The sequence below is a fragment of the Lissotriton helveticus genome, chromosome 10 (genome assembly GCF_964261635.1).
Source record: "Lissotriton helveticus chromosome 10, aLisHel1.1, whole genome shotgun sequence".
In the NCBI taxonomy this organism is placed as follows: domain Eukaryota; kingdom Metazoa; phylum Chordata; class Amphibia; order Caudata; family Salamandridae; genus Lissotriton; species Lissotriton helveticus.
In genome coordinates, this window is record NC_136071.1 from 607679720 (window position 1) to 607704924 (window position 25205).

Below are 25205 nucleotides of genomic sequence, written 5' to 3' on the forward strand. Positions count from 1 at the left end.
CTTAATTTGTTTATTTTGTCACCAACTACTAGCAGGCTCAGAGAAACAGCTCAAAATATCTTTCCTATGATGGGAACCGGGAACAGTAGAGAAGGAAAAAATATATACAATATCACTTCTTGTATCTTTATGTTTTATCTGGGTACGTAGTAAATGTGCTCAGAGTCTCCAATTTACCTGTGTTCTTCTCAGCTGCCCCTATTTTTGTCTTAAAAATGTGTTTTGCCAGTACTTGAAGCCACTTTTATTCTGGTGCTGATTTGAATTGCCAACAGGTTTGGAGCCCTACCTCATGATTCATGGAACAATATTTAGTATGTGCATATTAAAGCGCACTAATGAGGACTATAGGTCCTACAGACCTGGGTTCCAGTCATGGATTCAATGCATCTTGTGATTGTGGGCAGATTGTTGTGTCTCTAATGGTAGAAGAATGAAATGAAAAAAATCCTGAAGCACAAAGTACAGTGCACTGAAAAGTCATGTCCCACTTAATGCGCTAGATACCCTTGTCTCCTCGTGACATTCTGTTATTGTAACCTGGTTGCAATCAGACTCGATAAACACAATATTATTTTAAGTTCTATTGTTGTACGTGCACCACAAAGGTTGAGATAACCCTGCTCAATCAAATATGTTCTGTAAAATCTCTCCTAGATTGTCACTGTATTTTTGTATCCCTTTCACACACACACACACACACACACACACACACACATACACATCCTCTCTCTCTCTCTGTCTCTCCCCCTCCCTCTCTTACCTTTCTCTCTCTGCAGCATGTGCAGTAAGACACTCAGGTATGTAGGGCATTGGAATCCATGACCAGCAGGTTATACAAAGATGGCTGCAGCAAAAACTCAACCACTCAATCCATTTTAAAAAAGCGCTAAAAACCTGGTGTTTTATCAAGGCCTACCCATAGTGAGAGCACATTTTTAATAGCTGGTTTCTTTATTTGGTTAGGCGCCTTGATGCCCATTGGGCTTAGTAGCGCTATATAAATCTATTTCATATCATATCATATCATTTCACTGGATTTGGTACCTATATCTAAACTATAAGAAAAGTGAAAGATCGAATGCTTGAATTCATTTCAGCCACTGGTAATTGCACGGCCCGCTTCCCAATCCATTGTTATTTTGCACAACATGCCGTCTCAGTTTGGACCCAGCCATATTTAAATCCATCTTGACCCTCGTCCAATGGTAACAGTCCAGACTGAACTTACTTGCCAGGTCCTCCCACAACCCGAACACAACAACCCAGGGCCAGTTTCACTTTTATTTGAGCTCATCTGCCAACTATAGCTTGGTTCTAGTGGAACAGTATGCACGGAACCCACCTCTGGGCATACCCATCACGTTTGGTGCGACACACTGAATTATACAAAATAGCTACGGTTGGAATGCTAGAATTAATCTCAGCCACTGGCAATTACTCAGGGCCACACCCCAATCCATTGTTAATTTGCACACATGCGACCATAGTTTGGACTCAGCAATATGTAAATCAGTCGTGACCTTGCTCCAGTGGGGACAGACCGTCCCGAACTGCCAGTCCCATAGAAGTATGCAAAAAGTGATGGATTGAATGCTTGAGTTAATCTCAACCACTTGTAATTACTCTGGGTGGCATCCCAACTCATTGTTGTTTTCCACACCATGCCACCTCTGTTTGGACCTAGTCATAGGAAAATCAGTCTTGACACTGCTCCAGTGGAAACAATACAGCCCAAACTGCAGGCCAATACCACTCTGAAACAGAACACAAGCCATGCAGCACCAGTTGAGCTCTTATTTGAGCTCATCATCCAGATATAGCTTGGTTCCAGTAGCACAGTGTGCACAAGAACCACATCTGGGCATAAGCATTCCAATTAGGGTGGCACACAAAGTAATAGATGGAATGCTTGAATTAATCTCAGCCACTGGTAATTACTCAGAGTCGAATCTCAATCCATTGTTATTTCGCACACCATTCCACCTCATTTTGGACCCAGTCAGATGTAAATCAGTCTTGACCCTGCTCCCCATGAGAACAGTTCAGCCCGAACTGCTAGGTCTCCCTGGACCAGAAACAAGCATCCTAGGATGGGTGTCAGGGTATCACCTCACATCAAAAAAACAATGCATTTAGGCCCTGATCTTTGACTGGGGATGAGTGTTTGATATTGTTCAACATTTCGTCCATCAGTTGTTCTTTTTGCATCAGTAGGAAACCCATGACTGGATTTACTAGGAGAAAGACGTGCAATACATTTTAGTATGCTTGGTATTTAGTGTATAAACCACTGATTCTGCTTATTATTCCTCATTTTCGAGAGCAAACTCCGAAGGTAAGGCATCTGGAAAATATTGCTCTCTGTGCCTCGGCTGCCACCAACTCTGTGCACCACAAGGCACCGTCTCGTGGCAGGAGGCCCGTGCCGGCCAAGGTGCCTCGGCTGCCACAAACTCTGTGCACCTCAAGTCATGGGCTCTTTATGATTGAGTATCGCGGTGCGGTCGCCATCATGTCACCTCTGGCAGTGGGGAATGTGATGAGGTAGGGCCCTAACCCCTCATGCATAAATAATAACCACACAGACACACCCAGATAGACAGTGGAAATGGCCTCACGCATGGGCGCCCGGCCCTTTTTATTGGCAGGGTCGCATGTCCTGCGACGCCTATGCCAGATGGGTGTGGTGTGGGTGCAAACCAACCCTCAGGGAGTGGCTGTAGCATGCTGACAACTAGACCTGTGATCAGCAGATCACTACCGGGAAAACCTGGGACAAGTAGCGTTGTCGCCCCTCCCCGGTAAGCGGAGTGGGCTGGCCTGGCGTATGTCAGTCCAGCATACGGGTGTGAACAATGACCCTGGGGCTCTGGGCGTGGTTCCATCCTGGGCTGGACAAGGAACTAGTGCGTGTGTCTTTGTTGTAGTATCGGCACCACCCGGACTGCAATCGGTAATGTTGCACCCTGTGACTCAAGTCCCACAACATAAGCAACATGGACATCAGGGGGAATCACTGACCCTACATTCATCTATACTTCCACACTTGAATGATCATAGACATGATACATCTGTGTGAATTTGAATGTTTAATGCACATTCAGTGGAGTGTTGTAGCTGGAGCAGTACAGGGCCATGCAAACCCCACTTTACATTGTTGCCCCATGGAGGGCCAGCCAGAGTCCTTTAGGGAATGACAAGCCCACCGGAAGAGGAAGAGTTCAGTTCGCAGTGTGATTGCTGTGTCATTCGTAACCAAACTGAATATGGCAGTCCATGTCGAGGTCCAAGGTGAGTGTCGCAGAGTGTATTGGGGTACAGTGGAAGGTAATGATGCAGAGGGCAGAACCAAGCAGAAATAGGCCATATGACGGAGATGAATGCTACTGCTTCCTTCTTACCAGTAAGGCAGATTCATCCGCATCTTCGTCCTCTACTGTTTCATGGGCCTCACATGTGGGTGGTGGTGTTCTGTCTCCAGTACTGTGTGGCAGTGACACATCAGAGGCCGGAGGTGGAAAGTCTGCCACACTATGTGGCACTGACACTTCAGGGGTGGAGATATGCATGGAGTGGTAGCAGCAGCATTCATCTGCGCCAGGCCTTTTGGCAGCAATGCCATGATGTGGGTGTGCAGGGCATGGAAGAACCCAGCTACCTCTCCCTGGTGTGCCGCCATGGCAGCTGTTCTTTCTGCCTGTGTCTGCTCCATGTTCTCCATGATCCTCTGCATGTGTGCCAACTCCAGGCTGACATTGCTGGAGCCACTCTGACTAGACAGTTGTTCTTGTGTCCGAGTCATGGATCGTTGGAGAGCATGGAGCAGACTGTGAGTGTCCGTTAGGGACTGTGAGTGGTCCCTGATGGGACTTAGACACCCACGTATGGCATCTAGGGGTCGATTATGATGGCGGACGGAAACCGGATCCGGCCGCCACGGACGCGGCCAAGATACTCCCGACCGCGCCGCGGAGAAACCGCCGTTGCGATTAGGATAAAAATGCCATGAAACTCCGTCCGCGGCGGACGGAGTACAGCAAACCCCGTCCGCGGCGGACGGAGTACACCTGAGACCGCCGCAAGCGGACGGAAGCTAAGAAACTCCGTCCGCCGCGGACGACCATGACCGCGGGAACAGGCACAGCCACCGCAATACCTGCGGATGCTTCGTTCCCGCGATTAGGATAACGCCGCCAGTGCCACGGAACTCACCCCCATCCACGACCGCTGCGGAAACAATGCTACGAGAAATCCAGTATCCCACCGGAAGGACTACACGGACACCATCCCTACCGTCAAACCAATTCACAAATGGCTGACGGAAATAAATACAAAACACACTACACAGGACACCCACCCACCTGAAACACCCACACCAATCACAAGCCACAATGACAACCCCCCAATCACCTACTAATCCAGTCAAGTCAACACACCCACCAAGCACCTGACTGCCATCAACCATTGGGACACAACCACGACACAGACTATAAAATTACTCCCACCCACTACCACAGTCCTTTGCATCACAGCATAGCTGCTAGCAAGAGGCCGCAGACGACGAACAGCAGAGACAAATTGCACACATACAACCATCACCCAAACACACCCACCGTACAAACACTCACCACACCATTCCTACACACCACACACCTGCACCTCCCAAAACAACCAACCCACACCTTGAGCACCACACACCATGGCACCCAAAAAAACAAACAAATTCACCGACACAGAGTTGAAGGTCATGGTGGATAAAATCATCCGTGTTGAACCCCACTTATTCGGGACACTAGTCCAGCAGACCACCGTAGCCCAGAAAAATCACATGTGGGACAGGATTGTAACTCGGGTGAATGCGTCAGGGACCGTGCCAAGGACAAAGCACGAAATCCAGAGGCAGTGGCATGACTTAAAAACCAGGGTCAAAGGCATCCGTGCCAAAAACCATCTACGAGCAATTCACACTGGCGGCGGCACACCCCCGGAGCCCATACCCTACACTGATTGGGAGGAAAAGGTGCTAGGCATACTGCACCCAGAGAGCCTGGAAGGAATTGATGAAGGAGAAGAGGCTGGTAAGTAAAAACCAAGCACCACGAGCACATAGACATGGCCTGCCACACACAACTGAGAAGAAAAAGCTCCCAGGCCCTAACCTATGCATGTGGGCTACATACTCACCAAAATGTAAACGACTTCCAACAGGCCCCCATGTCCACAGGGAGGGTGGTGGAGGGTGGTGTGTGTGTGAGACCAGCACTACAACTCCCAACATGCCCCCATGTCCACAGGGAGGGTGGTGGGGTGTGGGGTGTGTGTGAGAGGTGGGTAGGGTGTGTGAGAGACCAGCACTACAACTCCCAACAGGCCCCCATGTCCACAGGGAGGGTGGTGGAGGGTGGGGTGTGTGTGAGAGGTAGGTGGGGTGTGTGAGAGACCAGCACTACAACTCCCAACAGGCCCCCATGTCCACAGGGAGGGTGGTGGGGTGTGTGTGAGAGGTGGGTGGGGTGTGTGAGAGACCAGCACTACAACTCCCAACAGGCCCCCATGTCCACAGGGAGGGTGGTGGAGGGTGGGGTGTGTGTGAGACCAGCACTACAACTCCCAACAGGCCCCCATGTCCACAGGGAGGGTGGTGGGGTGTGGGTGTGTGTGAGAGGTGGGTGGGTTGTGTGAGAGACCAGCACTACAACTCCCAACAGGCCCCCATGTCCACAGGGAGGGTGGTGGAGGGTGGGGTGTGTGTGAGACCAGCACTACAACTCCCAACAGGCCCCCATGTCCACAGGGAGGGTGGTGGGGTGTGGGTGTGTGTGAGAGGTGGGTGGGTTGTGTGAGAGACCAGCACTGCAACTCCCAACAGGCCCCCATGTCCACAGGGAGGGTGGTGGAGGGTGTGGTGTGTGTGAGACCAGCACTACAACTCCCAACAGGCCCCCATGTCCACAGGGAGGGTGGTGGGGTGTGTGTGAGAGGTGGGTGGGGTGTGTGAGAGACCAGCACTACAACTCCCAACAGGCCCCCATGTCCTCAGGGAGGGTGGTGGAGGGTGGGGTGTGTGTGAGACCAGCACTACAACTCCCAACAGGCCACCATGTCCACAGGGAGGGTGGTGGGGTGTGGGGTGTGTGTGAGAGGTGGGTGGGATGTGTGAGAGACCAGCACTACAACTCCCAACAGGCCCCCATGTCCACAGGGAAGGTGGTGGGGTGTGGGGTGTGTGTGAGAGGTGAGTGGGGTGTGTGAGAGACCAGCACTACAACTCCTAACAGGCCCCCATGTCCACAGGGAGGGTGGTGGGGTGTGGGGTGTGTGTGAGAGGTGGGTGGGGTGTGTGAGAGACCAGCACTACAACTCCCAACAGGCCCCCATGTCCACAGGGAGGGTGGTGGAGGGTGGGGGGTGTGTGAGACCAGCGCTACAACTCCCAACAGGCCCCCATGTCCACAGGGAGGGTGGTGGGGTGTGGGGTGTGTGTGAGAGGTAGGTGGGTTGTGCGAGAGACCAGCACTGCAACTCCCAACAGGCCCCCATGTCCACAGGGAGGGTGGTGGAGGGTGGGGTGTGTGTGAGACCAGCACTGCAACTCCCAACAGGCCCCCATGTCCACAGGGAGGGTGGTGGGGTGTGGGGTGTGTGTGAGAGGTGGGTGGGGTGTGTGAGAGACCAGCACTACAACTCCCAACAGGCCCCCATGTCCACAGGGAGGGTGGTGGGGTGTGGGGTGTGTGTGAGAGGTGGGTGGGGTGTGTGAGAGACCAGCACTACAACTCCCAACAGGCCCCCATGTCCACGGGGAGGATGGTGGAGGGTGGGGTGTGTGTGAGACCAGCACTACAACTCCCAACAGGCCCCCATGTCCACAGGGAGGGTGGTGGAGGGTGGGGTGTGTGAGAGAGGTCACTGAAAAGTAATGTATGCCAATCAAAACATGTCATGTGCAAAGTATTGATCATCAAAACTTTTCCCGCACAGGTGATCGCAATTTGACTGGTGGAACTAGCAACCCGCCGCCACATTCTCCTCACTCACATCCAGGACTCTCTGGGGACGATGCCACAGCCAGCTCCGGTGCGGAGGAGGAAGCGGGCCAAAGCACACTGCCAGGGCCATCTGGCACATGGGAAATCCCTGCCTCCACAACTGTGGCCTGTGTCACTCCTGCAACACCTGCCACAGTGAGCTGTAGAACCACCACCACCACCTCCACCACCACCATTACCACCACTCCTGCCTGGGCCACCCTGCCTGACCCACCGCTAGACGCAGGGCCATCAACATCCCAGGCAAGCAGGGAGAGTGGACGGGAAAGGAGAGAGACGAGGCAACATCCCCCAAGCAGGAGTACCTCACACCGGTGAGCTGGGGAAGGACACCCACCCCATCCTGCCGCTGAGACACTGGAAGCCCTAGGCAGAGTCTAGGCTTCCTATGAGCGTGGGCAGGGACATGCTGATCGTGCACACCAGGACATGGTTGATAACACCAATGTGTTGCGGGCCATTGACAGCCGCATTGGCCAATTAGTGGACCTCGTGGCCCAGCACACATCACTGTGGAGGGTATGGTTAGAACGCAACACCCCCCGCCCCCTCAACCAAGTGTCTAGTCGCCACGGTCAGCAACACCACCGCCACCGCCACCTTTGCCCCTGGAGACGGATGTGGCCCCTCAGCAACCTGCCCCACAAGCTGACTCCGCACCGCCTCCAAGACGGAGGGGCCGTCCGAGGCTGGATGGAGGGGAGAGCAGTGGGGATGCTCCATCTACACGCTCGAAGAGGAGCCGACAATGACTCTAACACTGCCTAAGGCTGCCATCCACCCGCAAACTATCCTGTCCCACCACGCCAAGTATTGGCACAGGTCTGCTGGACTAGCCGGACATCACGCAATGTGGTGTCAGCACGGACATTTCATCTACCATGACCTTCAACTCACACTCCCCCACCCAACACTTACTTGTATATATCCACCAGCACCAATGCACAACCTGTAAATAAATTTCACTTACCCACTCAATGATGTGTTGACTCCATGTTTATTCACATGATTGTCTCAGAAACAGACCTGACCAGGTGCAGGGAACCATGTCGTACAGAATCCTTCCGCTGTGGGAGTGACCTAGGGAAAATCAGAGACCGCAAACACACGTCAGGTAAGTGAATCACAACCATCACAACACACAGCAGTGTAAATTTCCACAAATCACACCCATCACAAAATCAGTGGATGAGAGGACACACATCATGGAGACTTGCATGTCCAGAGAAATAAACACACACACATGCAAACATAACATACCTGAACAGGCAGCTGATGAACACCACATCCACACACCACCAGCAAACATACAAAACGCATTGTCAACCGGCACATGAGGTAGTCACTCACATTCAAGGGAAATAGCGATCGATGAGCTGACGCCTCTGGTCCACACCTTCCTCCTCAGCACTATCCTCATCAGTCGACATGGGTGGGATGGGAGGCCGAGGAACTTCTTGGTCTTCAGGGTCCAAGATCAGTTCAATGTTATTGCGCACTGCCAGGTTGTGGAGCATGCAGCAGGCAATCACGATCCTGCATACTTTGCCTGGTGAGTAAGGCAGGGCCCCTCCGGTCTTATCCAGGCACCGAAACCTGGACTTTAGCAGTCCAAAAGTACGTTCTACCACTCTACGTGTCCTTCCATGGGCATCATTGTAGCGCATTTCACCCGCTGTAGTAGGATTACATATGGGACTGAGGAGCCAGGGCCGGTTTGGGTACGCCGAGTCGCCTATGTAGGGGGATGACAGACACAAATATCACAACCAGATTTGGTGGGTACCCCATGCCACACATAAATCACAAATGTCCCCACAGCATACTCACCAACAAGCCACGCGTGTCCTGGACGCAGATTAGCCATCAGTTGGGGGACAATGCTGCTCCGCATGATGTGGGAGTCATGTGCGGAGCCTGGGAATCTTGCACACACATGGGAGATGATGTTGTCGGCCAGGCACACCACATACACGTTCAGCGAATGAAAGTGCTTCCTATTCCTATATACCGGCTCACGTGCCAGAGGTGGAATCAGAGCGATATGTGTGCCATCAATGGAACCCACTACGTGTGGTATCTGGCCCAGTGCATTGAAGTCTGCTTTGACTGCTGCCAACTCTGCCGGCCGTGGGAAATGGATGTAGTCATCCTTGTACAGCATCATGGCTTTTAGTACATCCCGAAGTACCATGCTGAACATTGACTGTGACATCACGCCGGCATGTCCAACTGTGTACTGAAAGGTGCCAGTAGCAAAAAAGTGTAGTGCCGCCATCACCTTAGCTGTGGGTGTAATGGAACCAGGATACGTCCTTCGTGGCTGCAGATGAGGAGACAATTGTGCTACAAGCTCCATCAATCTACGTTGATCTAGCCGGAATTTCCTGATCACCTCCTCGTCAACCATATCCTCCAGCACAGTGTATGGGCGATGGACATTTGGAGCCCTCCTGTGTGGGAGTAGACTTGATATAAGTCAACTTACAAACAACGCATGGCTGTGCAACTCCATCACATGTAAGCCAATACTAGCAAGAAGATAAATGTTGTGGACAATAGTCATATGTGTGACATGTCAGAAAGTTACGACAATACGGAGTGCCCTATGAACAATGTGCTGCCACTAGCAACATGAAGTGCGTCAACTTGTACAATGAACGTAGTCTCATGTCAACATTACTGCCAAGAAGACATGTTAGGACCCAATTTAGTAGAAGCCACATCACAGACACACATGCACATGCAAACACAACACAATAATGCTACACACACTCCATGTCATCATGCACCAATGACAACACAGACAATGGTGAGCAGCCGCTCATTACATGCATGGTCAAACAGGCAACACACATACACATACACAGAATGCATGTGGACCCCCACCATTGTTATTAGCACACATTAACTACACACTGACAACAGATTCAGAATGTGGCGAGACAGGCCTGATGTACTGTGTAGATGTGAAGTATTTGAAACGTGTGTAGGGAAATACCAGACGTCAACACGTCGACATGCACATGTGTAGCACATTGTGTGCACATCAATGGGCATAGTACGAACACACATGATATAGTGCATGACATATGCAGTTTTGACACCACGGTCATAACCCTCATAACGCAAGAGCGGACTATACAGCACGGTGCAGCGGTCAAAATAATAACAACATAGGCGCCGCCATGGCGGTGCACAGCTTCCGCGATTTCCTAATGGGCATACGCGCCCCGCGTTCCCTCTTCCCATTGGTTGCCTGTGCACGGACCGTCACGGTCACACATCGTCAACCGCATGTGCAAGCTTCCGTGACGGATGCTTCTCTTGCTACAATGTTCAATCAGTGGCGCCACCATGGCTGCGCACGCCTTCCGCGGGGGAGGTGCCGGCCTACACATCCTTCTGAAGATGTCAATGGAGATGTCAGTTCATGACCCCCCCTTTCAGTCACGTTGTCACATCATCCACAGTTCACCGTCCGTGGCCGGCCCGGTCACCCACCGCCGGGCCAGGCCGGTCATCCACCGTGGGTGACCGGCCTGGCCCGGTGGTGGGTGACCGGCCTGGCCCGGCGGTGGGTGACCGGCCCGGCGGTTGAGCACCGGGCCTGGCACGGCGGTGGGTGACCGGGCCAGGCCCGGCGGTGGGTGACCGGCCTGGCCCGGCGGTGGGTGACCGGCCCGGCCCGGCGGTTGAGCACCGGGCCTGGCCCGGCGGTGGGTGACCGGGCCAGGCCCGGCGGTGGGTGACCGGCCTGGCCCGGCGGTGGGTGACCGGCCCGGCTTTGAGCACCGGGCCTGGCCCGGCGGTGGGTGACCGGGCCAGGCCCGGCGGTGGGTGACCGGCCTGGCCCGGCGGTGGGTGACCGGCCCGGCCCGGCGGTCGAGCACCGGGCCTGGCCCGGCGGTGGGTGACCGGGCCAGGCCCGGCGGTGGGTGACCGACCTGGCCCGGCGGTGGGTGACCGGGCCGGGTACGGACGGTGTACGGTGGATGATGCAACGTGACTGTAAGGGGGGTCATGAACTGACATCTCCATTGACATCATCAGAAGGATGTGTTGGCCTGCACCTCCCCCGCGGAAGGCGTGCACCGCCATGGTGGCGCCACTGATTGAACATTGTTGCAAATGATGCAACCGTCGCGGAAGTGCGCACTTGCGGTTGCCGATGTGTGTCCGTGACGGCACGTGCACAGGCAGCCAATGGGAAGGGGTCATGCGGGGCGCGTATGCGCCATCGACAATGGCGGAAACAGTGCACCGCCACACCAGGGCCTGTCATTGGGCCTTTTCCAAGGAGGCATCCAGGGGGAACCAATAGCTGGCCACGTGTGCCACTGACATGGGCTCTGGTCCCTATATATGTGTGACTTTGAGAAGCACACATTCACTGCTTCGATCCAGTGCTGCCTGTGACCATCACCTCGACCTGCTGCTTCTGAGCTGACCTACGGCTGCTGCCTGTGACCATCACCTCGACCTGCTGCTGCTGAGCTGACCTACGGCTGCTGCCTGTGACCATCACCTCGACCTGCTGCTGCTGAGCTGACCTACGGCTGCTGCTGTTGTGCCACAGTCCAGGACCTTGCCATGGAGGGAGTGCGAGAGAGCCGGTCGCGTCCCTTCACCGCAGCGGAGCTGGATGTCCTTGTGGACGGTGTGCTCAGCCACTACCAACGGCTCTACGGTACACCCAGACAGGTGGTAAGTACAGTGGTGTACATGTTGTTGGTCATGAGGTGTTCAGTGGCTCCTGTCTTCTGCAGGCCTGCCGGTGTGCTGTGGGACCTTTACATGTGTAGTGCTGAGCATGGCTGCATGTTGAATCGTGTTCCTGCGATGTTTGTGCATGTCATACTGTCCACTTACGTTACCCTCTTGTCTCCCATCATGGCAGGTAAAGCTGCACGTTTGCAAGGCCGTGTGGAGGACGATAGCACGTGATGTACGGGCAGTGGAGGGGTTCAATAGCCGACACACACACTACCACAAGCGCTGGGACGACATCTCCAGGCTTAGCAAGAATGTGGCGGAGATGACACTGGAGATGATTCCAAGATCTACACGTCTGGCCCGCCGCACCATGACCCCTCTTATGCACCGTATCATTGCTGTTACGCATCCTGACCTGTCCGCCCAGCTGAGTGGGGAACCACTGCAATGTAGCGGTAAGCAGATTGTATGTGTATGTTACTTGGGCCTGCAATGCATGTATTGCTGCTCGGACACTGTAATGGCTTCCGTGGTGCGTATGTTTAGCTGAAATACCATGCTGATGCCATTAGCGGAGTAGGCGTTGGCATCCATGTCCGCCAGGTGGACAGCCCACTTGCTTGGTAGTTGAGGGTTCCAGGACATGCCGTTGAGGTCTATGGTCCCATGGCATGACATGTGTGCAGATAGTAGGGGTGGGACGTGTGCAGGATGTGTGCCACATATACAATGTATGTAATTGAATCCTAGACCTGTTGTCCTTCAGTACGTGTGTGTGGCACTTACTCACACCGCGTTTCTCTCTATTTCAGCTTTGGCAGAGGGCACTGACCCGCAGACGACGGAGATGAGTGGTGGCAATGCTTCCGAATCAGAGGTCGCACACACGCAGACTGACACTGAAGAGGGCAGCCCCGGAGAGGGGGACAGGACCGTCCCTGAGGACTCGCATATGGAAACACCATCGCCCTCATCCTCAGAAAGTGTTGGTGAGTCCGCACTGTTGGCGCAGACAGGGAGTGGGCAATCGACACCTTCAGTCGGGACACAGCACACAGGGCCCACACTCCACCCACTGCAACATGTACTGCTCGTGCTCGCCAGAGGAGGGGTAGCAGAGTTGCCTTCGGTGCAGGAACCGCCGCCCCTGCCCCAGTGACACAAAGTGCACTTTGTGCAGAGGCTGTTGATCTGCTGCGACAGCTGTGTGTAGGGCAGACCAACATGATCAATGCATTTCAAGACCACGATAGGAAGTTGGGGCAGGTGGTGGCATTCATGGAGGGGATGCATGGCGATAATGCTGGTCTCCACAGAACAGTTCAGTCATTGGCAAACACTGTGTCCTCAGCCATTGTACAGTCGCATAGACAGGGTGCTACTTCTGTACCACCATCCACACCACTTGATGTTACAGGGAAGAGTGAGTCTTCAGACCAGGCCTCTTATTCTGGTCATTACACTAGGAGCAGCCACAGGCAGCAAGGCAGGGCACGGAGGGCACAGACACCATCCCCTAAGCCTGTGATCTCTTTATCCGAAGACGACGTGTCCAACACTGAAGTTGACAGACAGGATCATGGAGGGGTGTGTATGGAAATGGATTCACATGCTACACAGCCATCCCCCACCAACGTGACTCCCAAGCTAAGGCCACCTCCCAAGAGCAGGGACACTCCCAGGGACAAGGACAGTAACAAGGAAAGGCCACCTCCCAAGAGCAGGGACACTCCCAGGGACAAGGACAGTAACAAGGAAAGGCCACCTCCCAAGAGCAGGGACACTCCCAAGGACAAGGACAGTAACAAGGAAAGGCCACCTCCCAAGAGCAGGGACACTCGCAAGGACAAGGACAGTAACAAGGAAAGGCCACCTCCCAAGAGCAGGGACACTCCCAAGGACTAGGACAGTAACAAGGAAAGGCCACCTCCCAAGAGCAGGGACACTCCCAAGGACAAGGACAGTAACAAGGAAAGGCCACCTCCCAAGAGCAGGGACACTCCCAAGGACAAGGACAGTACCAAGGAAAGGCCACCTCCCAAGAGCAGGGACACTCCCAGGGACAAGGACAGTACCAAGGAAAGGCCACCTCCCAAGAGCAGGGACACTCCCAAGGACAAGGTCAGTACCAAGGTGAGGGCACCTCCCAAGAGCAGGGTAGCTTCAAAGGACAAGGACAGTACCAAGGTGAGGGCACCTCCCAAGAGGAGGGTAGCTTCAAAGGAGAGGGACACTACAATGGACATGTCTACACCCAGGGTCAGGGCACAGGAAAGGGATCTGGGCCATTCCAGGGACAGGACACCTCCGACGTCCAAGGCACATCCCATGGCCAAGGGTTCTCCCATGGACACGAGCACCATCAAGGACAGGCATATTTCACCCCTGGCTGCACTGAGGATGATGTTTAAGGAACGTACAACACATGTATCAGCGGTCGAGTCACCCCATACCTCTACTCCCATCCACGGCCCGCTAAAGCAGAGGAAGGAGTACACTGTTGTTGCATCCCCCATTACACATGATGCAGAGGGCAGAAGACAGGCCCACATCAAACGGCAGGCAGGGTCCAGCACGTCCCCAGAGAGCAGACCACCACAAGCACATGATACACCTTTGATGTCTGGTGATGCCACTCCACTTACCAGTCCAGGCATGTCCGGGGTACCCCAACGTTTCACAAAGAAACAGAGACACACACCAGTGAGACCTGAACACCCCAATGTCGCTCCAGTACAGCTGTCCCCAGCTCCCAGAGCCACCCTGCCTCCTGGCCCATACAGCCCTGTGGCTCACCATTTCAGGGTCCTAGTGGCTCAGCTGCTGTTCACTCACATGTGTCAGGTGCAGGCATGGTATTTGTTGGTCAGTGTACAGGGACATGTCCGGCAAGTGTGTCTGGTTCTAGGGCTCATGTGTCAGTGAGTAGATCTGTGGCTGTGTCTCGCACTCCTGTTTCTGGTGCTGGCGGTGTGTCTGGGTCTATGGCACATGTATCAGTCACCACAGCTGTGGCTGTGTCTCACACTCCTGTTTCTAGTGCTGGCGGTGTGTCTGGGTCTATGGCACATGTGTCAGTCAGTAGATCGGTGGCTGTGTCTCACACTCCTGGTGCTGGCGGTGTGTCTGGGTCTATGGCACATGTATCAGTCACCACAGCTGTGGCTGTGTCTCACACTCCTGTTTCTAGTGCTGGCGGTGTGTCTGGGTCTATGGCACATGTGTCAGTCAGTAGATCTGTGGCTGTGTCTCACACTCCTGTTGCTGGTGCTGGCGGTGTGTCTGGGTCTATGGCACATGTGTCAGTCAGTAGATCTGTGGCTGTGTCTCACACTCCTGTTGCTGGTGCTGGCGGTGTGTCTGGGTCTATGGCACATGTGTCAGTCAGTAGATCTGTGGCTGTGTCTCACACTCCTGTTGCTGGTGCTGGCGGTGTGTCCGAGGCGAGTTGTTCAAGCAGTCCACCAGATTCTGTGATGTGAGGTCTAGTTGCCATCAGTCACATGTCATGTAAGTTTGTGTGTAGATTGACGAATGTAACCACCTATGTTTTGTTAATCTCCTTGTGACGGGTCGCTTGACACACGTTCTTGGCTAGCCAATGATGTACCTGCTCTGTTGGGCACAATGCCCTGTTGCTGTTCTGATACTGCATTCTGCCCTATCACGTGCTGCCTCTGTTGGACCTGTCCAGTGCAATGGACTGTTGATGCACATAGCCCCTCTCACCTGCTACCTCTGTTGGACCTGTCCAGTGCAATGGACTGTTGATGCACATAGCCCCTCTCATGTGCTGCCTCTGATGGACCTGTCCAGTGCAATGGACTGTTGATGCACTTAGCCCCTCTCACGTGCTGCCTCTGATGGACCTGTCCATGCAATGGACTGTTGATGCACTTAGCCCTCTCACGTGCTGCCTCTGATGTACCTGCTCTGTTGGGCACAATGCCCTGTTGCTGTTCTGATACTGCATTCTGCCCTCTCACATGCTGCCAATGATGTACCTGCTCTGTTGGGCACAATGCCCTGTTGCTGTTCTGATACTGCATTCTGCCCTCTCACGTGCTGCCTCTGATGTACCTGCTCTGTTGGGCACATTGCCCTGTTGCTGTTCTGATACTGCTTTCTGCCTTCTCACGTGCTGCCTCTGATGTACCTGCTCCGTTGGGCACAATGCCCTGTTGCTGTTCTGATACTGCATTCTGCCCTCTCACATGCTGCCAATGATGTACCTGCTCTGTTGGGCACAATGCCCTGTTGCTGTTCTGATACTGCATTCTGCCCTCTCACATGCTGCCAATGATGTACCTGCTCTGTTGGGCACAATGCCCTGTTGCTGTTCTGATACTGCTTTCTACCATCTCACGTGCTGCCTCTGATGTGCCTGCTCTGTTGGGCAAAATGCCCTGTTGCTGTTCTGATACTGCATTCTGCCCTCTCACATGCTGCCAATGATGTACCTGCTCTGTTGGGCACAATGCCCTGTTGCTGTTCTGATACTGCATTCTGCCCTCTCACATGCTGCCAATGATGTACCTGCTCTGTTGGGCACATTGCCCTGTTGCTGTTCTGATACTGCTTTCTGCCCTCTCACGTGCTGCCTCTGTTGGACCTGTCCAGTGCAATGGACTGTTGATGCACATAGCCCCTCTCACGTGCTGCCTCTGATGGACCTGTCCAGTGCAATGGACTGTTGATGCACTTAGCCCCTCTCACGTGCTGCCTCTGATGTACCTGCTCTGTTGGGCACAATGCCCTGTTGCTGTTCTGATACTGCATTCTGCACTCTCACATGCTGCCAATGATGTACCTGCTCTGTTGGGCACATTGCCCTGTTGCTGTTCTGATACTGCTTTCTGCCCTCTCACGTGCTGCCTCTGTTGGACCTGTCCAGTGCAATGGACTGTTGATGCACATAGCCCCTCTCACGTGCTGCCTCTGTTGGACCTGTCCAGTGCAATGGACTGTTGATGCACATAGCCCCTCTCACGTGCTGCCTCTGTTGGACCTGTCCAGTGCAATGGACTGTTGATGCACTTAGCCCCTCTCACTTGCTGCCTCTGATGTACCTGCTCTGTTGGGCACAATGCCCTGTTGCTGTTCTGATACTGCATTCTGCCCTCTCACATGCTGCCAATGATGTACCTGCTCTGTTGTCCACAATGCCCTGTTGCTGTTCTGATACTGCTTTCTGCCCTCTCACGTGCTGCCTCTGATGTACCTGCTCTGTTGGGCACAATGCCCTGTTGCTGTTCTGATACTGCATTCTGCCCTCTCACATGCTGCCAATGATGTACCTGCTCTGTTGGGCACAATGCCCTGTTGCTGTTCTGATACTGCATTCTGCCCTCTCACATGCTGCCAATGATGTACCTGCTCTGTTGGGCACAATGCCCTGTTGCTGTTCTGATACTGCTTTCTGCCATCTCACGTGCTGCCTCTGATGTACCTGCTCTGTTGGGCACAATGCCCTGTTGCTGTTCTGATACTGCATTCTGCCCTCTCACATGCTGCCAATGATGTACCTGCACTGTTGTCCACAATGCCCTGTTGCTGTTCTGATACTGCTTTCTGCCCTCTCACGTGCTGCCTCTGATGTACCTGCTCTGTTGTCCACAATGCACTGTTGCTGTTCTGACACTGCATTCTGCCCTCTCACATGCTGCCAATGATGTACCTGCTCTGTTGAGCACATTGCCCATGCTCTTGGATTTTCTGATATTATGCACCTATTATGTTGAATAAAGCTAATGAATCATGTTTTGTGGTTTGTCGCTGTCATTCCTGGTTGTGTACTTCAATTGTGTATATTTTGGTGCATTCGTCAATGTTTTTCCTGTGACATGACACTCCCCCTCCCAACGTCACAGCCCTGCCAGGTTCTCCCCTTCCGGAAGTAAATGGTGTGTAGCGTACCTGCGTCGTCGTCGATGATGGTCCATGACTTGCTGGTGGAGGATCGCGAAGAGTATCGGAAAAGCGTGTAGCGCTGGGTCCATGTGGGCGAGCTGCTTGTGGTGGGTATCTCTGCAATGTGTTGTGTCTTCGCTGTGGGGAATCCGCCGTGTTCAGGCAGGTTGTTTTTCCGCAGCGGTTTTATGTGTGTTTTCCGCCATCATGATTTGGGGCATGGTCGGAGACGTCATTCCGTACGGCGGTGTCTCTGGATTGGTTACGTCCGCCGCGGGGTCGGGTGTAGTTCCGCGGCGGTGCGTTCTCTTCCGCCGCGTACGGAGTTTTGACAGTGTTTCCCATCCTAATATGGCGGTCGGACTGTCCGCGGCAGGCGGACGGAAAAAAGCTTTTTCCGCCTACTCCAGGACGGCGGACGGCCTTCCGTCCGCCATCCTAATGAGCCCCCTAGTTTGGTTGAAATGATGTCAAACCCCACCCGCACCTAATCAGCCATCTTCTCCTGGCACCCCAACACATGGCGTTGGAAGGCCATGTGTTGTTCGTGGGGGTCCTGGGAGGCAGACGTGGTGGTGGGTGCTTCCTGCTGTGTGGTCTGTGCAGGGGGTGGAGTCTCCTCGGGGCAGTTGGGCTGCCCTGCTCCTGGAGCTGGGGTGCCAAGGCTGTCCATGAGCTGTTGGAGGGTCGTTATATTTTTTATTTGCCACATCACTTTTGTCACTGTGGTGTGGGGCAGGGAGGCACAGCAATGGGGCAGTCACTTTCCCTCTCAGGCCGCCCCTGGAACAGTGTGACTTTAAGCGTGGGCAGGCAGTGGGGACATTACATTAATACTTTGCCCAATCACCATGCAACATATTGCTTATACTTGCAGTAGTATCCAGCATAGTATCTCGAAAATGTAGCACAGGTGAACGCTTAAAATAAAGTCATATATACTAAGGCAAGCAGCCTCTGAGCATATGTGAAAGCGTACATTCAGGGCTGTACACCAGTCTTAATTAAATTTGAGAGCCATCGCAGAGCAGTACGTCTGTGCCATGCATACCTAGTCGTGAGGGCGCAAAGAGTCCTGGTCCCAGAAAATAAGTACTTGTGGGATGCACAGGCATCGTCAGCATAAATGAATTATCGCACAAAACATAAACCCATAAAGATGACAAGGATATAGTTGAAGGGATGGCTAGAAAGAGTGCATAAACCCATAATGATGGTAAGGACATAGCAGAAAAGGTAGATAGAAAGACAGCGTAAAACCATAGAGATTGTAAGGTAGTAGCTGAAAAGGTGACTAGAAAAAGTAATTAAAACTATAAAGATGATACATACGTAGCTGAAAGGGTGGCTAGCGAGAGTACGCTAACTAAAAAAGATGGTAAGGACGTAGCTGAAAGGTTGGCTAGAAAGCTTACATAAAGCCCTAGAGATGGTAAGAACATATCTGCAAGGTTGGCTAGTAAGTGTGATCCAGTGGTAATTTCACGGTAATTTCTCAATGCAAAACCTCATTTACCTCTCTTTTACTGCTTTCAAGGTGATGGGCCTTTGCCACCGTGTATCACTTCCAGGAGACTTTACATAAACATGAAAAATCAAAATGTAATTAATAAAAGTGCATTGTGAGTATTTTAAAGGGTTTTATTTTCTACTTAAAAGTTAATGTTCTCTGATCCTTTATTCATTAGTCAAATATCAATCAGGTTACAGATTTGAAAATAGGAAAAATAGAATTAATACAGAACATATTATAGGTTGAATACAAATCACTCCATAAAGGAAGGGAATAAGTCATCAAATGTCAGTCAGAATTCTTTAAAGAGTTCAGGAAAAATGTAATTCAAGAGTGAGTTTTGCAATTAATAATTGACAAAAATCACCCATAAAGAGAAATAAATGCATAAGACAAATAAATATTTTCAAAACTAGTTAATTAGTCAAAGCATAAACTTAGAGTTTTAGCATCCTAATCTAAACCTGTTCCATCAACTGCTTTCTCTGCCCTGGTCTGTTCATTTGTCTCTCTCCCTCTCCATTGTCTGACAGAGAGGCTGCTCCTTGAAAATGCCCCTCCTTCACAAGACCACAGAGGAATGTGATCTGCCTTGCCAAATATATGACTTGCAAGGACTCTCTGAAAAAAATATGAGCAAGGCCCTCCTCCTCCCTCTGTCTCTCCTCGGATACAATCTCCTCCCAGGCTGCACCCGCGACGTTCACATACCTAACTCTTATGATGTCTGGTCAGAATCTGCTCCTCCCCCGTCTCTCTTCTAAGCCAAAGGCTGACACGCCTCCTAAGGGGTCATTATTTATACAACAATTCTTGGCTGACTACACTAATAATGTTGCAGTTTCAATAGACACTCGCACTGTGATTGGTTAGCATAGGTGGCATGAGGGTCTCACCATCCTGTTCTCATTGCCAATCCAACACATACCAGTTTAAACAAAGGAAGCGTTAAGGCTTAATACAGTTATATATTTCACCATCAATAATTATACAAATATTGCAACATTAAGGCAGAAAAATGTATCAGTCCATTTCCTTCTCGCTTTCACATCACACGCAGGAATGACACTCTCCCACAAACACTGGTACATTGGCACGATGACAGGAGTGTACTGTTCATTGTGGCCTTGACCCATTTGTCTTCACTTGAGGCACTTGGTAGTTCATGCAGCTGGCACAATCTTCTGTGCATGCGTCTCTCATTCAGCACACTGCTAAAAATTCTCATCCATGCTGGATTCTTAGGCATCCATTTTATTATGGGCCCAAAAACAAAACAAATGCAATAGAATATTAATTCATGAAATAAAACCCATTATGTTTACCACCCCATATTAGTACCCTATATTGGATCCCTGATCAAATATCGATAACAAAAACACCGACCTACAAAAACATCGCCGCAAAAATATTGTATACTAAAATATCATCACCATATACTTAAACAAGAATTTACAGAAATATCGATATTTTATTATCGACTAAAAAAATATCGTTTTAAATGATATCGACAACAAACATATCGACTACAAAAATATCGAAAATACATAAATTAATATGAAACACTACAAAAATATCGACACCACTATTATCGACTAACATACAGGCTATTAACGAATAGAAAAAATATCGACAATTTTATTTAACATTAAATACACACTCCTCTCAACAACATAACAATATAATTATTAATAACTTTTAAATAAATACTAAATAAACATATATAAATATAGTAAACATTTAAAATAAGTATAAAGTAATTATGAATACACCAATAAATATAAACATACTTAATAATTCAAATATACTCAATACATTTTTTTTATTAACACACATTACATATATAAACAGTTTTTAAATTATAAAGCTAACGTACAAATTGTATTATAAAACACAAACAAAACATATTTCATTATATACTACTAAGTAATACATAAAACACCCTCATTAAAAAATAACGGATACCAAATTCAAAGTAAACTTCTCAACCAATAAATGTAAAACAAAAATCCATCAACCAATCAAAATGCAGAAGTACTTAAGTAGCTACTATAAAAACAATTACATAATTAACTACAAATTACCATTTTTGGAACAAACACGAAGAAAAACGGTTACTTTGCTGAAGAGAAAAGAAAACTTACCTAGACCAACTACTACAACATATTATACAACAACACAAGTAAGTAAATTCCCATTTTATGTACTATTAAAAACTCAAGAACCTTAGCTAAACTCCCTAAAATATATAAATTCTCGTTTTTTTTAATTTAAAACAAAACTTTCTGTCAACAACATCAAAAATGAAGAAATGTACAAAATAAATGTCCATCCTTATCAATACCTACATAGAAATGTAACAAAAAAATAAAGCTTTACCAAACTAAAGGTTAAAATGAAATTGTCTAAGCTGTAAATAAATACAAATATAATACACAACTAATACAAATACTTATTTTTTCAGCTTCAACACACTTCATCTACCAAACTACATCTACACAAACAAAAGCTTCTACCAAATCAAGTAAGTATACTCACAGTTTAAATAAATATTAACAAAAGAGAAATAACTAAATAACAAACAATATCATTAATTACAACTATTTTCTACCACAACTACAGGAATTACAACAGTGAAACTCCAATAAAAAGAAATGAAGACATCAGGAAAACAGAAAGAACAACATTGTAAGTATACTTTTAAAATTACTAATTAAAACCTACAAATGAGAATACATGTATTGCATATTTACTAAAAACACATATATATGTCTTCACAGATATATCCTAGAAATGGCAGAAGGAGCTACTTTTATAACATCTCAAAAAGGAAAAATAATGCTCAGCTACATGGGTTATACCTACACCCAAGAAAAAGTAAAAGATAACAAAACACATTGGAAATGTAGCAAATACTATTCAACAGCATGCTATGGTAGAGCTACAACTGTAGATAACAATGTTGTAAATGTACGGGAGCATAACCACCCACCCAATGTGACCGAAGTAGCAGTAAGGGAAGCATTAGAAACACTGAAAGAAGCAAGTACAGGCTCCCAACAAACAAGCACTGCAATTTTGAAAAATGTACTAACCAAAATACCAGAACTCGTAACAGGACAATTACCCTCAATCCCCAACTTGCAACGATTGATAGCTAAAACTAAAAGAGCATCTGATCCAACTCCACCTCCACCCCAAACGTGTCAAGAAATTAAAATATATCCTGAATATACTATTACCCATAAATAAGACAAATTCTTGATGTATGGTAACGAAAGCCATGATAAAAGAATTCTACTTTTTGCAAGAAATAACAACTTGCAAAAACTAAAAAATTGTGAAACATGGATGATGGACAAAACTTTTAAAGTGTGTCCAAAACCTTTTTATCAACTTTATACCATCCATGATAAATACCAGGAAACTAATATCCCCTTAATGTATACATTGCTGCCAAATAAAACAAACGCAACCTACATAGAAATATTAACAACAATCAAAGAATTAACAGATAATTACTATCCACAAAGAATCATAATAGACTTTGAAATAGCTATGATACAAGCTATACTAAAAATATATCCACACACTGCCATGCAAGGGTGTTATTATCATTACAATAAAAGTATATGGAGACACTTACAAAAATCTACCTTAGGTATAGAGTACTCTACAAACAGCAACTTTGCTTACCAGATCAAAAAATTAATAGCACTAGCATACGTCCCAACAACAGAAGTGGCAATTACTACAATTTATTAATTGACAGTCCTTTCTACTGCACAAATGAAAAAAAATACCTCCCTTCTTAGACTATTTCGAAGACACCTGGGTAGGAAGATTACATCGTTCAGGTCACCGCAGACAACCTAAATTCTAAATTCCCTGGTGGAATGTCTACGCTAGCACTATAGCACAAAAAGCCAAAACCAATAACGCGGTAGAAGGATGGCATAATGCCTTTCAAGCCACAATAGGGAGAGGACAACCAACACTTCACAAACTCATCCAATGCATCAAAAAAGAACAAAGCTACCAAGAGCTAAGAATAGAACAATCTTTATCAAAAATAGGACCAAAGGAGGAGCTACGCTAGCAACCAAGATGGCCGCATAAGCTCCCGGCTCCGCCGACCTCCGCCAGTTGCTCACAAATCCTGACGATTATCCTGACTTCTCACTGGCCTCCCGTGCAGCTGATGTGTTCCTTACTCTAAAGGTGCAATCCTGGAATTTCTAGCTGCTTGAATAACGAAGATACGCCGGGTTCCATTCTCGGCCTAACCCAGAGTTGAAGCCGGGGCCTCGATTTCGAACCCAGCCGGGTTGGAGTTGAATAACATCGGCCGCGAGACGTGGGTAGCGTCCGGTCTCCCGAAGTGGAGTGTTTCTTGTCCGATTTGGATGGTGGATCGGTGGCAGTTTTCTCTCGCAGCTACGGCGGCGTGACGCATCGGTTGCTGTGGTCAGGGAGCCGCTGCCCGGAGGCCCCGTTGGGCTCCCGGGGTCGATGGGCTTGGTTCCTCGCTGGCGGCGACGGTGTTGAGATCGCGCTTTTGAGAGTGCCCACAGTTGTCATCGGATTTGCCTGTGCCTGGTGCCCCGGAGAAGTCGACCTCCGGGGTTCAGAGACCTGCTTGGTCGCTTCGTGAGGGGCGATGGAGCGGGTGGAATGTATGCCGTCGCTGCATACTGTAATGGCCGCCATTGGGGAGCTCCATTCACAGGTCACCGCCATCATCCAGAGGATGGTCGTAACGGTCGATATCATCTGCCGGAGACCGGACTCCGACCCTTTGTTGGTTCTGGAACAAGCTGTTTTACCCGCGGAGCAAGAAGCGTCTGAGACGGAGGGCCCCGCGCTGAAGCCAGACTTGGTATCTTTTGTCGACCCCCGAACGACTGCTAGCAAGCCCCGGACTATCGAATCTACATCATGCCCTGTGTCGATACCGCCCCAGATGGACATGGATGATCTTATATTTCAGAGCGAGTTCTCCAGTGACTGTAGGATTGTTACCTCACCCTTTTTCTCCTGGATTGTTCAAATACGCTCTAGCGATTTATCTTTGGTGGACAGAGGATATCGTTTGACTCTTAGACTTTGTGTACTATTATCCTGGCCTCAATCCTTCCGTACTGACTTTGAACTTTCTCAACATTTTGATACTCTCATTGGGATGGCGGATCGAGCGGACAGGGCTTGCATGAAAAATCGCAGTGGCCAGGGTTGACTTTGACTGGATGGGTTTGAACAATGACTTCATTTGATACGGGATTTGTAACTTATACTAGCGCGGGAGTTGGGTGGTTCTTACAAGCTCCCCCCCGTCTGATTTTAATCGTTTCATTTTCTTATTCTGGATACGTATAGGGGCGGGTTGCTACTGGCGTGGGGTACGGGAGACCGGGGGCCTGTTTGATAGTTCCTCCTCCACTCTTTCTTTTTCCTTCTTTTAGGTCTAGTTCCGGTGCGACAGGCACACTGCTAGTGGGGATGGGCCGTAGCCATTGCAGGGGTGCAGGGAGGGGGGATAGGGGAGGGGTTTGTTATTTTGCCTTAGTTTAGTTCTATGGCCTTTTTTCTTTCCTTTTTTCTTTTACGAGAGACGGGTTGTTTATCCTGTATTGATTTTCTTATGTATCGGGGTGTCCGATTTGTCTTCATTATCCAGAACTATGGGTGGGTGAGCCCTGCTGGCTGCTACTTCGCTGGATTGTTGATCGTACTTCTCCCTATTGATGTACCGAACTAAGTTGACATTGCATACTCCTTTGAATTGAATTTTCCACATTGATTTATTCGCTCACCTATCGCAATATCGTATTCTATGTATGACACCCGATATATGTAAATTTCTCTTGTTTTCTTCAATAAAACCCTTAAAAAAAAAAAATAGGACCAAAACTAAGCAAACAAACAATAAATATATACGAATATCTCCAACAAAAAAACAGAATGTACCCAACTATTCAAGGTCTAGAATTCATAGACCTAATTGCAAAATCCAT